Consider the following 11119-nt stretch of genomic DNA (forward strand, 5'->3'; position numbering starts at 1 on the left):
TTACAATCATTTAAACCGTGATGTGTATTTCTCAATGAGCTCTGCTTTAGGTGGACATGGAACAGAGGCAATGTTGGGTGGCAATGCAGTTGTCCCCTGCATAGGTTCGTTCACCACTCCATGTATGTGCCTATCGAGGACATCTACGATAAGTCTCTCAATAAACTCATATTGCATATCCTCAAACACTGGTTTGATCACCCATTGTTTACTTCTTTTAGTGAAGGCCTTATTGTAGCGAAGCGTCCCTAAAGTTCCGGTCGTCCTACTTTGTTGACGGCCAACATTATGGTTATGTGCCAAGACCGCTAGAAGAGTCCGATTTATCATGCCTTCCATGCCAAAATGCAATCTTTTGGGCCTGTACTTTAGGCACATATTGTGGAACACCTCCAAATCTCCTGTGTGGCAGAATTCCGTGAGTCCCCTCAAATCTCTTGTTATAGTTTTATCAAATACAATCTTTTCAATGGCCTTGTGAGTGGGTGATGAAGGAATCAACCACTTCTTCTTCCGTGCCTCCTCTGTGGACAAATGGCCATGTTCACATTTGTGGAAATGCTCATTTGTCGACCATCGATGTACGTTGCTACAGTGCAACATTACTGACCGCCATTTTTCCAGTAGAATTTCCAACGACCCTTCACATGTTTTTGAGCTCCACCAAAGATGGTTGCTGATTGACTTGGACCACTGTGAAATACCTTGCATATCTTTTTTTTTTCCTGCAGCCGACAATTTTTTATTGATTGTTTTTGCAAGATGCCATACGTCAAATTGGTGATTTATATTTTTGTACTCTTCTCTCATTGTCTTGGCAATTGAAACGTGTCTGTCCGTGGCTATCAGGTCGATCACCATTCCCCGCGATTGTAGTTCTTGCAATGATGCTACAAAGCCAACTTTCTCCATGGCCACTGAGGATGTACTTTGTGACACCTGCACGACCACGGAACTCACAATTTTCTTACTTTCCATGTCCTGAAAGTGGTAGGTGCAGTACTTGGCTGAAAATCCTGGGCTGTCGCACTGTCCATCACCGGCTAGCCTGAAGCGTTTGCCCGCGAATGTACTTTCCATTGACATTTTTTCCATTCTCCAAGCTTCGCTGATGGCTGGAAATAGATAATCGGTTTGGTATTTGTAGAACTGACTTTTCGCAATGAAATGGATTCCCACAAACTGAAAGAAATACTGTAACTTTTTAAAACTTGAACCACTAAAAAGTGCGGCCGCTGCACAAAGTAGATTGCCTGCTGGCAGTTGCCCCAGCATGGGTTGTGCAGACCATGCGAACGGATGATATTGTGTACAGGTGGCATGTATTTTAAGGTTAGTTCCTCGAATTGCACGAGTCACATTAATCAATGGCTCCCCACATACTTCCCCACCAACCCAATGCCCACATTTCATCATCATAATAATATCCATCAAACAGCTATCGAATACAATGAATTTGGCCTCTTTCCTTATACTGTCACTCTGCATCCCAGCTGGTTCGGCCTGTAACGTTGAGGACATGTCACTCGCATGAAAGGTACAATCTCTGATATCGTCTTCCGCTATGCTGAGTGATATTGATGGTGTTTCATTGTCGTCCACTTCATTCTCTTCCATTGCAACATCTGTTCCTTGTCCGGAGATGGGAGAAAAAAACAATGTCTTCAACTTTCGCGTGCTCTTATTTTTTGCGGGTGTGGATTCTGTGAATTGATCTCCGACTGCATCCGAACTACCAGGAGGACATTCACTATCAATGGCTGGTGGTGGTATAGCTCCGTTGTCAATCACTTCATATTCTTCCCATTGGCACGATGCATCTCCAGTCTCAAGTCCCTGCCAAAAGGTTTGACAAGCAACATCTCTCGTTCGCTTCACTGTCTGTGTAGATCTAGTTCTTACACCCACTCGCAACTAGAGGACAGATTAGAAAAGGGATGTTCAGTTTAAACACAACTTACAGTATTGAACTATTGACAGTGAAAGACAACATAATATAGTGAACAGGACACTAACCTTCTTTTGCTTTCTTTTCTTTGAAACTTTCTTTCCTCGAACTTCAACATCTGGACGCTGTTGCTCCGACTCGTGTGTGCATGTCTCCACTTCCTCTCGCGCTGCAACGACTATACTTTCATGATAAGCACATCCATCACTCACTGAGGCTCCATCGACTCGCTGAAACATAGAACTTTCATTAGTATGTATAATAATATTGAAAACACAAAATGTACTTGGGGACCAATACCCATACGTACATCTCAATAGCAAAACACGAATGAACGCATTGTGTAGAACATTCAAACGACAATAGTTCACGCATTGTTGATCTAGTTAGATTGAACTGTCAAGATCCATACCTCGGGCTCCGCATAGACTTCCATTGATGATATTATTGAAGATGACGCTTCAGCAACTCCCTGAAACACAGTAATTGCATTAGTATGCTTTTCTATTTTGTTAAAAAGAACATAAACTTTGAGCAGGCGTCAACGGCTCATCTAAATAGACCTGCACAAATGATCAGTTGTCTAAAATAAATAATGGATATGTAAATATGATTCGATTTGCTCGATCGTTGGAAGTGTCACCACCCAGAGATCTGCATCAACTACTAGGGGTGATGTTCTTGTAGAAGAAGCTCCGTCATCTCCCTGAAACATAGTACTTGCGTTAATAAAGAAGGAAGTATAGCGGATGTAATCACGTCATATGATTTCGCTTGATCGAACTGTCAGTATCCATACCTCGAAATGCATAAGAACATCAAGGGACGATGTAACTGCGGTGCACACTTCTGCAAGCTGTTGCGCCGACCCGTAACTGCATGCTCCCCCTTCTACTTGGACTAATGCTCCATCGACTCCCTGAAACATAGGACTTTCATTAGTAATGAACACAATATTGAAAAAAGAAGACAAATACGAGGGCGACGACAGAAGGACATATCAATGGCTAAAAACGAAAGAAACATTGTGTGTAACAATCACGCTACAAGAATGCAAGATCTGATGATCTCCATCGATGGAACTGTCCGGAAACGTACCTCGAGCATCTGAGTGACATCTACGGTTGTCGTCAATGCGTTGGACTCCTCAGCATCTCCCTGAAAGACAGTACTTGCATTATTTTGGATAACAATAATTATAACTGAAAACAAAGACTAGAGGACGAGTACTAGGGTGTACCATTAGGTAAAATAATTACACGATAAATTAAAACTATTGATTTACATGCCTAAAACAAGTCAGTGTCAGAATAGCTAAGTAAGATTACCCGATAGGCGCTTGAAGTGGCTGATGACTGCAATAACGACACGGATGGAGAATCTTCCGCCTTCATATTGAGTGGATACATAAATGGGGAAATTATTGTTAGCTAATGCTACACACTACCGCAAGGCCGAGAGATAAATACGTAAACTTGACTCACCAGTGGAGGGATGTGGACGAATAGAGTGGGAATAGCGGTTGAGAGCAATTTTCGCCTCGCTCGCGGTGTTTTCTTCTTTATTAGCAATGATGTGGAGTACATGTCTGGGCTAAAGTGCCTGCTGCAGATGCGGTATCGATCACCCCTCTTGTCCGCAAAGACTTCTAGGACTCTACTTTCTAGCTCAGAGGCTGGATATCCGCAATATCGGACCCATTCTCTTATCTGATCTATTGTTTTAGGGAAAACATGCATTATAGTACCTTCAGATTTGTTATGGGTCTTCGAAGGGCAACCGCCAATGGAACAGGCAGGCATTATGGAAAGTTCTGAAAAGTAAAGATCAACAATTCTCTATGAATACCAATGTGTTAAAACAGTAAATGACACATAAAAGGTTCAATGCAAGGTCCGTTTTGGTTCTTGGAACTATACACGTTATTCACATGCGGATAAGTATTTCAATAACTTTCAAAAAATAGAAAAAGTAATTTGACTAAACTCAGAACATGTGACTAGTTCCTTGCATGTACTGTCGTGAACGAAAAGAAAACATGGATGCAATTTGATGACTACTAGCAAATAGATATAAATTAAAAAATTGGACGCAAAATGATTATGGTACATGGACTTACCTTGACGAACAAACAGTTAGATGCAGGGATCAGAGTAGTTTCTTGTCGTAGAACAGGGAGCAGTTCACAGGTTGCAAACTGACGAGTTTGCTCAAAGTGGTCACGGAAGTTCACAGAGACGAAGAGCAGATAACCAGCACCTTCACGGGTTGACTAGCAAAGCGCAAAGAAGTTCTCATTAGAAATATGAGGTGGGTTATAAAGAATTCGAACCAGGGGTGTGTTTGTGAATGAATGACGTGTATATGTCGTGGCATTATGTGGATTGCAGGGGGCCGTCCAGCGTGAGGGGGATGCTTGGCAGGAGACACGGGGTCTGGAGGTAGACATGGGAACAACAAACCCATGCTCTATAGACCACTTTGAAGTGTACATGGTCTTTGGCACCTCTTGGCCTTTATCGCTCCCTGACAGCTCCACTTGCCAGCAGCTCAAGTACCCCGGTGCGAACTGCCTTTGATAGGGCGGGGGGTGGATCGGGGCGGTGGTCGTGCAGACAAGACACAGGAAGACTCGTGAATGGAGACACACTTATGTGGATTGCAGGGGGCCGTCCAGCGTGAGGGGGATGCTTGGCAGGAGACACGGGGTCTGGAGGTAGACATGGGAACAACAAACCCATGCTCTATAGACCACTTTGAAGTGTACATGGTCTTTGGCACCTCTTGGCCTTTATCGCTCCCTGACAGCTCCACTTGCCAGCAGCTCAAGTACCCCGGTGCGAACTGCCTTTGATAGGGCGGGGGGTGGATCGGGGCGGTGGTCGTGCAGACAAGACACAGGAAGACTCGTGAATGGAGACACACTTATGTGGATTGCAGGGGGCCGTCCAGCGTGAGGGGGATGCTTGGCAGGAGACACGGGGTCTGGAGGTAGACATGGGAACAACAAACCCATGCTCTATAGACCACTTTGAAGTGTACATGGTCTTTGGCACCTCTTGGCCTTTATCGCTCCCTGACAGCTCCACTTGCCAGCAGCTCAAGTACCCCGGTGCGAACTGCCTTTGATAGGGCGGGGGGTGGATCGGGGCGGTGGTCGTGCAGACAAGACACAGGAAGACTCGTGAATGGAGACACACTTATGTGGATTGCAGGGGGCCGTCCAGCGTGAGGGGGATGCTTGGCAGGAGACACGGGGTCTGGAGGTAGACATGGGAACAACAAACCCATGCTCTATAGACCACTTTGAAGTGTACATGGTCTTTGGCACCTCTTGGCCTTTATCGCTCCCTGACAGCTCCACTTGCCAGCAGCTCAAGTACCCCGGTGCGAACTGCCTTTGATAAGGCGGGGGGTGGATCGGGGCGGTGGTCGTGCAGACAAGACCCGTTTGCCGCAGGGCCTCACCAAGGAGAGGCCATCTAACTGAATGTAAGAGGATGGCTGCAGGATCTACTACATGGAAGGCAGGGGGGTGAGTTTATAAATACCTCACCCTCCCAGGAGAATATACACTAGATTCATTTAAAAAATCAAAACAACCATTGTTAAAATATATGTTGGGCTTTATTTTAGATTTTAATTAAACATAAATAATAAACATTACACATTGTAAAGTTGAGGTTGCAGCACATCGAGGGAAAATCCGCGGTATTGTCCACTGTCACTGGGGAAATGTTGTCTAATGGCAAGTACCGCACAGGCAGGTATTACTCTCCGAACGCGGTGTCCGAGCCTCCCGTGAAGCCACCAAGTGAAGCAACGATAGGCCACCAGCCTGTACCACCTGTGAAAAAAAAAGATGCAAACTGTATTAAACTGACCAAACTTTCTTATCAATGTCGATTCAGGTAACACATGTCATTTTCCTTAGAAAAAAATTATATCTAGAAAATGCACTATATGGAACCAATTTACATGCGTTCCAATGATATGTAAATGTAATTTTATATGTGGGAGACGACCATGAAATAGTGGTGGCATCACTGACATCACAAACAGAGTATACTTACTCGTTACTCGGATTACGCGGACGAACAGTGCCACGAAGTTCGTGCATAAGCACCATCATCATCCTCAACACTGTCCGTGAGAGGCAGGCTTCCCTGAACTCTGGCAGCTCGGTGATGCATTGCGGACTTTGCTCGCCTTCCTGCTGACTTTGCTCGCTTTCCGAAATGTAGGCCAAGCACCCGGAATTTTCACGGCAGCAGCAGTTCTCCTCCTCAGTTGGCATTAGCTCGCACCGATTGCACGTGCACCAGGTGGAGACGCCGTCCATGCGACATGGTCCAGGCTCTTCATCCGTTGACTGGTCCTCCCAACTGCCGTCCGAATCCCCATCGTTTTCGCGTGCTTGCCTTTCCAGTAGTTCTTCCTCGGTGTACTCGGGCTCGTACATATACGGCATTATTGTGGCCATTGTGCGGTAAAGATAGTAAAATAATTTATAGCGGTGGTACTGGTATCTGTTCACACGGGCTACAAGCGGCGAAGGTAGCTGACCAGAGCACTGAAACGAGTCACAGAATACTCAAAGTAACACAGAGAGAGGAATGGAATCGAAAATCTGCTGCTGTATGTTGTGAAACGGTCTGTTTATACTTATTGGGGAAAGAGGCGTCCTGCCATTTCCATGGCAACACGTCAATAGCTGAGGCGCAGCGATTGTTGACACGAGACGTGCTTGAAATGGGCAGTACGCGTCTGCTGATGTCAGGCTCAGGGGCGGGGGATTTGATTTAGTGCCGCAAAGGCAGGTGAGCCAGGTCGATGCGGCGGAATGATAGGATTATCACAAAATGGAGGCTGATTTCGAGTGCGATAAGGGGCGAAAAGTCGGGTAAGGTCCATAGGAAAGTTTCCTACGATCTACCGATTTATGCTTACAAACACATGGCCGACCCGTAGGGACAATAAAAAAAAAGTCCCGGAACTCTCCTTTGACTTACGGTGACAAGTCGTAGCATATAAAGTTGACTTGACTTAGTCTTGGTGTGTATATTGCCTTCTATTATGTGAATATTCAGATCTAGAAAATCTATTTGTCTAGCATCACAGTGCCATGTAAAGGCTATACCAAAAGTATTGTTATTGATATATGTCACAAATTCATCGAGCAAATAGAGATCTTGAAACAAGAAATTACTGAAATGACTAACGCAGAGGCAACTAAGCAGAAAAACTATAACAAAATGAATAAAATATCGAGAGTATTAAGATGAGATTAAATTAAGGAAGTATAGAAAATATTTTAGGGATGAAAGGGACTATCGCGAGGATAGAGTCTACACTTTCAAGGCGAAATATGATGAGACCACCTCCAAGTCTCGAGGGAATGCACCCAACACTACTCCGGTAGTTCTGACCCTGAATCTGAAGAGGAAGGTACCAATGTCTTAGGAGCTAACACCAATCAAGGAAAAGGTTTTTTAGATTGGCTCCGAAGGTACAAAAGAGGTACACAGAGAAGTCATGTTATACACTGACAGCCAAGTATGGTAAATTAAGGCCTTGTGTTCTTTTTTTTGTTTTATCTGCCTCTGCATATTTTCTCCAGACGATGAAACACTCCTGGGTATGTAAACCTTCTATACATCTTATAATCATTGATGGAAACAACCAATGCATTATGTTCTGTTATCTTGCGATTTTGACTCCTAATGTATTTTGATTATTTTCTTACCATTTCAAAAAAAACTTTTTTTTGTTATTGCTATATCGCATGTTTGGTTTTATAAGTCTTGAAAACGACTCAGGTCGAAACACGTGTCGGCTGACCTTGTGAAAGATGAAAACATATTTCTGTTGCAATTGGTTTATCTATTTGTTCTGTTCAATTATATGGAACAGGCACAGCACGACGTGCCAATTTTGATAGACAACATCTTGTAATTTTTGTAGGAGTTTATGGTGCTCCTACACCCAAATCTGGCGACACAGCCAGCCATGATTAACAGTGATCATAGCGCATTCTATAGGGACTAATACCCATACATATATACCTATCATTGATGCTATTATGGAAAAGTAATATTGATGTCTACGTAGATAGGCAGCAATCAGTCCATAGCTCCATCATTACTACCTTTATATTCTATGAAAGTCTGATCGGAACCCCTTCCATGGACACTATGCGTAATTGTTATCAGGCCTGGCAGCAAGATTGTGCTCTACAAGATGATCAACTACAATGGCCTCAAGTACGGAATCACATATCGAGAGTCACCACATCAGCGAGGCTATTACAAACCCTCTATTTCTTTCACCAGAGAGTTTTTATTACTTCTTCCTTACTACTCAAGTGCGGCTCTTCACAAAACGATAACTGTTGGAGTTGCCTTCAACCTTCAGGGACCTTTAAGCATATGATTCTTGACTGTAAATATATTAGACCTTTCTGGCTCAGTGTGTGGAACACACTTCAAAAAATCTTTAATCTGCGTTTCACTTTTGTCCTCAGCTACTCTTTATTGTAAATGTTATGTCAACGCACGTAAAGTGTACCTGTTTAATCTTTTCATGCTGGTGGCCATCAAAACTATAACATCCAACTGGAAAAATTTGGACCATCTTTATTACAATATATGGTGGAATTCAATATGTAACATTCATAGATTCATAGACATGTAATGCATATACTACTCTACTATTACTAAAGCATGATCTGAAATGGAAACCTCTTATCGAATGTTTGTCCAGTGTTACTTCTGCTTAACTGATATCCAATGAGACAAATGTATGCCATCATCCCTATGCTACTTTCCCTTTTTATTCCCACCCTTCCTCTTGTACATGTTCTTTTCTGTCCTGTCTCATCTTTGATGTGTGTTGCACCCCTCCCACCGCTCCCCCACATATCCAAAACATTTTGGATTTTCATACCCATTAATCTTATATCCATGTAAGACTTTTATGTATTTCAGCTGATACTTTTGGATTTTTCATGTGTTGACTTATATGCTCTAATTAGTTGATGATCTGTATTATAATCCTGTCATGCCCTATATGGTTATTATAAATAAAAAATATTCTAAACACAAAAAAACCTATTAACATCAAATGCTTAATTACCCATAGGGCAGTTTAACTCGGCATAAAAAAAACACAGTAAAGAAAACTATTGCTAGAAAGTATGATAATTATTCTCTTGATCATTTAGTAAACCACTTCAAAATACTAATTTTCGTATTTTGTTAAGAGTGTCCCATTTATAGGGTGCCATATAGGATTCCTGTTAATTGCGCTCACAGTTATTTCCATTAGTGGACGGCTTTTGTGGATGTTTACATGGTAACTGGCTGCGACACATTTCATTTTGTAGAACATCGCTTCTTGTTGATTAACCACCAGCGAATATCTGCTAGAATGAAAGAGGGCCCTGGATATTGACTCTGCTCGTCAAGATTGGATACTATACATTATCTGCTGCTCTCCCGATGCACAAAAGCTGCATGAAAATCCCCTCCTCTACCCCATAAATATTCGCAGGACAGAGATTGCAAAATTCTGTTTCCTGCTAATATTTGTGAGTCATGCTTGGGCGTTAACCAGTCTTCATGCAAGTCCAGAAAGCTCCCCTATGACCCCCTCTGCATCCACACTGCCTCCACTCTGCCTTCTTCCCTTCCCCCAGCAGCCCAAGTTTAAAGGAAACTTCTCTTCAATTTACAGCGCTACTTTGCAGGAAATAGAAACGCACATTTTAACATGCATGTCCTTTGTTCTTTGTGGGTCTTACAGGACCCAGCAGGGCCATAGAGCATTTTATAAGACTATAATTCCGACGGTAGCAGCCGTCCCGGAAACACAAAACAACTAAAATTCAGGTGCTTTTGAGAACCACAGAATACATTTGCACAAAACTACAACTCACCCTACATGACTGATTCACCCTCTTCATCCTTGCATGATTAACCCCGTTTCCATGTAATGTTCTGCGTTGACTTTCAACATATATACCATCTTCCCCACACCCTAAATCCCAACGACCCCCCACCCTCCCAACAAGGTAAAAAACGCTGAAGTAATAGGTTGTGGACAGACAGAAATGTGACACTGAGGGGAATGGCAGAAGAACCATATACCTAGGGAGGTGTGTGTGGAGAGTAAAGATGAGCTGAAAGAAGGTAGGTTTACTATTGCCTTTTAAGTCACTTCTGACACTTACTCCATTCAGACTATTGTGTCAATGTGTGTTAGCCAAAAATCTGAACAATGAGCAAAAAAACACTAAGGCGATTCATCAGTTTGCATCATGTATAAAAGAGCAGAGATGGCATACGACAGAGCTTTGAAGGGAATGCAAGCAACGCATGTGATCATTATATTTTAGTAAAAAGAAAATGGATCCACTCTATGCAGGTGTGGAATCATGAAGCGCCAGCCCACTGAATCTAAAGATTTTTTTATTGTCGGAGAGCATGGTCACTGTGGGGATCTGGGGTTCACGGATCCTCACTACGTTGAAGAAGCATGTTAAATTGGCCTGCTGAGACCTACCCAGTGTCAATCCAACTTGTTGGGAAGTCCCACTGCTGGTAACAGCTGAAGGAGCTGGTGAACCAGTACCTTGGCCAACATTCTGGCATCAAGATTGATTGATAAATCCCATTAGACTGACTTTGTTGTATCCATACCTGACTTTAGGAATAAAGTTTTAAGCGCCTTCATGGTGGTACCCCAGTAACTTGCAGAGTTCCGCAATGCGACATCCTCTCCCCGGAAATCTTTAACCTCTACATTGAATCTTGGCTGGATATTTTCTCACCAACACTGAGCTCAAAATATACTAATACAAATGACACATAGCTTTACGTAAACTGCACTATCGATCATCCAAGCCTGGATGTCAAGCGCATACCTGAATCACAATGAGTTTCACAACAGTTTTTCAAGTCCTGGTCATCTCTCTCCTAGACAGTGGCAATGCAGTGCTTGCAGGAGTTTCAGATGCCACTGGTTACCTGTTCAAGCATGCATCATGTTTAAGACGGTTGTATACGAATTGTTCGTATTACAATTGTCCGAATGACAATTGACCTTCTGCACAATTGAACGAATATAAACTGCCAATTAGGATATATATGCGGGGGAAAAACCCCTGCAACC

The sequence above is a fragment of the Ambystoma mexicanum genome, chromosome 7q, assembly GCF_040938575.1.
Source record: "Ambystoma mexicanum isolate Mex_15411 chromosome 7q, UKY_AmexF1_1, whole genome shotgun sequence".
Taxonomy (NCBI): Eukaryota; Metazoa; Chordata; class Amphibia; order Caudata; family Ambystomatidae; genus Ambystoma; species Ambystoma mexicanum.